The sequence below is a fragment of the Montipora foliosa genome, chromosome 8 (genome assembly GCF_036669935.1).
Source record: "Montipora foliosa isolate CH-2021 chromosome 8, ASM3666993v2, whole genome shotgun sequence".
Lineage (NCBI taxonomy): Eukaryota > Metazoa > Cnidaria > Anthozoa > Scleractinia > Acroporidae > Montipora > Montipora foliosa.
In genome coordinates, this window is record NC_090876.1 from 36860661 (window position 1) to 36865158 (window position 4498).

Sequence of the window (4498 nt, forward strand, 5' to 3'; positions counted from 1 at the left end):
TCACTAATCCCAGATGCTTATGTCGTGCAGTCATTATATTGAACTTTTGGGTCTGACAGACACTCGAAGGTGAACTTAGCATTTCAAGGAAGTGATACGGTGATTTCGCCATAACAGGAATTGGTCGATACAAGTTATGTGGCGTTTAAAAGGCTGAATGAAATTGGCAAACACAGGTTCGTTTTTTTATTACCACGTCAACTGTTGCACGAATATTTGAAAATCGACGTTTAAACGAACCATTTTTGCGAGCAAACTGTTGATCATTAATTTAATTAAGAAAGATTTGTTTAGCGCCAGCGAAGCAAAATGTTTAACTTTTGATTTTGCTTTTGGAATAATATTTTCTTATTTCGTTAACTATCATCTTCAATCACTTTTATTCATCTTGATGCAAATGTGACACAAATCCAAACGACTGTTTACCTCTTTCGAAAAAGAAGGAAACCGTCTTTGTCGTGTACTTTTGCCATATTTCATTACTGTTCTACGGAGAGATACGTGAAAAAATTTGAAACGTAGTCCATGAACTTGGATTAAACTAACAGCAGACGAGTTTCCTGGAGAAATTGAATTGCACAGTAACGTGGCTTTCCTGTCAAAATTGCCATTTGTCAACAAATTGCGTAAATAACTCTTAATGAAACCTTTTAGTGGCCCGCTTGTAAATTTGTCAAAAATCCATTTTTTCGCAGACATGTCATTAGATTTTCAAACAGCACGAAATCCTAAGGAAAACAATTTTGCACATTAGAGAACTGCAAAAGAAACTATATTTAAAAACAATGCATCCATTACGATATAGTCATTGTTATTGAGAATCAAGAGAGCGTAAAGCGAAATCTCTCAAAGAGAAGCCTTAATTATATTTTTTCACCAGCACGAATTTACGCTGAATCTCGCTTCCCCGCTGATCTGTTAACCCCAATTTTTTAACTGATATGTGAATTCATCACTTTACGATATCCGAAAGGTATTTACTTCATCGATCGTAATCGAAATCAATAATTGTACGCATTTATGTTTTCGTGTTAATATGCGTTGGCGAATTTTACACTGGGGAAGACATGCAATATCGTCCCTACGACAATATCAAGTTGTCATCGTATATATATCTCAAGTCATGTTTGGAGATTTATCTTAAAATATTTTTGGGTTAAACAGGAAATCAAAATAAAGTTGAAGAAAAAACTCGTTAAACTCGTTGACCTCTCTAACTTTCTTGGTTTTTGCGGCTAAAAAAATTCGTGGGCGTCTTTTAGATATCTCGCGGAAATCCCCTTTGATTCTTAAGATTTAAATTTCAATATCGTCTTTTGCTTTGAACGCTAACAAAGTTGTTTGTTGTTGGTTGTGATAATCACGAACAATTTCAATTGAACTTTAAACCGAGCAGATGTCACAGAGTACTAAACCGTCACAAATAAACCGAACTTATTTATCGTATATAAATAAACTCCGGCTTTACGACGTCAATCCACTGTCATTGCAATAAAAGGAAGCTCTGATGTCCACGTTTACAAATGTTTCCACTTTTCGCCGTATAATTCAGGTCTTGTCCTGAAGAAAGGAAAAACTATTATTGATATCAATCACAAATGTGGAATTCATAAAGTTGCAATTTGAAGATTGAACGTGCAGGTAACTTGAAATGGAGATTGATTGTCTCGTTGAAAGAACCGGTACTTTTAAAAGAATTACAAGTTATCAACGAAAAATCATGACTTATTGCCTTTGGTTCTATTTTTGTCAGTTGTACAGATTGGTTGGCGACAACTGACTCAGTAATTTCTCATTTTATTTGTTTTTGCAGTTTTTTTTCACCAAGGAGGAAACCACCAGCTTCAGTCAATGACAACCTTGTAACATCTCAGCAAACAAAAAAGTGAAACTTGCGTCTTTAACTCAAGCTCAAGGAGATGGATAACTTGTTTAAAAACGAAGCACTTGCCAGAAACTTCACGACCAACTCAAGCGAATCCCCTACTACACAATCAAACAGTCCTCTATCAGCAGTTATTGCCTTAAGCATCGCTAACATCGGCTCCATAATACTGGGTACGCTCGGAAACTTCCTGGTTATAATATCCGTGATCATCAACCGAAACATGCGATCTACAACCAATTACTTTATTGCATCGTTGGCGGCAGCGGATCTCGTTGTAACATCGATATGTATGCCGCTGTTTTATGTGTACTATGTGTTAACTTGGCCTGTCTGGCCGTTTGGGAAAGCAGGTTGTAGAATCGTGTCTTTTTTGGTGCACATGTCCGTTATGGCGTCGGCACTGAGCCTGTTGTCTATATCGTACGATCGTTTTCTCTCTGTTTTTTTCCCGATGAGAAAATTCATCACGAAGACTAGAGCTAAGATGCTAGTCGCTTTTATTTGGTTTGTTTCCCCGCTTCTTCTTCTTCCGTCGCTTCTTCATCACGACACGAAACCCACGATGAAAGACGGCAAGAAAGAAGTTATGTGTATTGAATCTTGGGACACTCCCCAAGAAACGCATTCGTACCAAATGTACCGCGTATCTTGTTACTTTTTGTTCGTGTTACAGATCTCAGTTGTGTACTTTTTAATTGGCTTCCATTTGTACAAACGCCAGCATCCAGGGGAACAGACGTGTCAGAACAAAGCTAAAGAGCTTCTGAGCAAACGAAAGATAATTAAAATGTTACTTCTCGTGGTTGCTCTATTTACCCTCTGTTGGCTTCCATACATTATTAACAAACTCTTGAATATTTTCCCTCCAAGACCGAATTATGTCCCACCAAATTTGTTTGTTTTCGTTGCCAATTTTCTGGCTCTGCTGAACAGTGTTGCAAATCCTCTAGTTTACGCTGTTCTTAACAAGAACTTTAGAACAGCATTCAAAAACGCCCTGCGTTGTAATTGCAACTACGAAGTCGAGCAAAGGCGTCGAATCGTGAGGCTTCACGAGGCAAACCAAAAGACGCAAGCAGTCAAAAAGTTTGACTGTAGACGATCACCGAAGGACTATTTCAATGCCGTTAAGTGAAAATCCCATGGCTATATTGGCTAACAGAGTGGGGAACGACGATGACCGATTTAGGGGTTTATCATTTTCAAGCCTCGGACAAAATACAATCTTGGAAATGAAAGACGTGGACGACTGGAATACTCCAACGCGATGGGATTCGGAAATTCGCCGAATATGCTTCGAAAATGAATTGTTTGACGCTGTAGGCAGCGACGACCAAAAGCTTGCCACTGACTTACACAATGGGATTCAAAGTGTGAATCAAGAGGCGGTGGAGTTGTCACATGCGCCATCGTCCCAACCAAGAAGCGACGTCTTCTCATCTCCCGTTAACGAAAACATTCACAGCAATGCAGGGTTTGAGGAATGAAGACATGAGAACAATGTGAGAACATTTAATATATGAATAACTACACTGAGCGATGAGCTATGAAACTGAAGAGCTTTAAAAAGCTTTGTAAGAAAGGTACTGAAATGAATTTCACAGCACTGAAATCCATTGTAAACTAGATGCTTCTGTGAAGCATACACTGGCTTGCCTGTGGTACGTGCTACAGAAAATCAGAAGGCACTGAATTGTGTGGTATTGAAATACAGCATTCCAGTCTCTGAAGAATAACAAATAAAAGAGAAGCGAGAAACATTGGCTTCTGGGCTGACATGTTGATAATTTTCAAGTTCCCTCACAACTTCTTTTCACCACAAGTGTGCCCTATGAGCATCCGAAAATTTTGTAATACTAAACTTCACTGAAGTCAAGCCCTGTTTCGCGGGGTTAGTGTTGGGATGGGAGACCAAAACAATAAACCCCTCATGGAAAACAGAAACATCTGACCGAAAATACTATTAACGCTAACAAATGCGAACTCAGCAAGGTACAGATTCTGTTAGCTTGCTTTATGCAAATTAAATATTGATGAAAAAGCAAATAAATATTGATACACAGTTTTCAGAAAGAGCAGAAGGAAGTTTCTCGGACGGTCGATCGAGAATAAAATATTTACGACATGAAAACAACATTAATTTTGAACCGTGAATATAGAATATAAAAAGTTACGATCAGCGACAAACATTTTGGGAGATTTTTGCTACGTTCAAGTAAATTGCAAAATCGAAAGTGACATGGCCGGAATTCAGCGGGCGTCGTGATTGAGTTACCGCGGCATGTTTACTCGCCAAACAGTGAAGCATCTGTGTCAAATGATGGCAAGATACCGGGTTTTTGTAAGTTTCTTTTTCTGTCAAGTGCTATAAAGTTTGACAATGAAATGAGCGAAGTCAAAACAAAGATCACAATCGCCCAACTCTTGTTTATGCAAAGTCAAAATTTACTCTCCAAGACGCGTACGACGTTATTTATCACCAGGTAATTCCATCATTTTGGAAATAGCAGCTGCTTTATTATTCATCTGCGTCACAAGTTTTCACTGATTTTGGGCCTCATTTTGTTGAAACTCAAGCACGCTTCCAACAGGCCTGTGAACCCTTCCTGC

At 38.6% G+C, this 4498-nt stretch overlaps 1 pseudogene; it reads left to right on the forward strand.

The window, feature by feature from the left end:
* On the forward strand, positions 1-3651 carry LOC138012422 (QRFP-like peptide receptor; annotated as a pseudogene).
* The last annotated feature ends 847 nt before the right edge of the window (positions 3652-4498 follow it).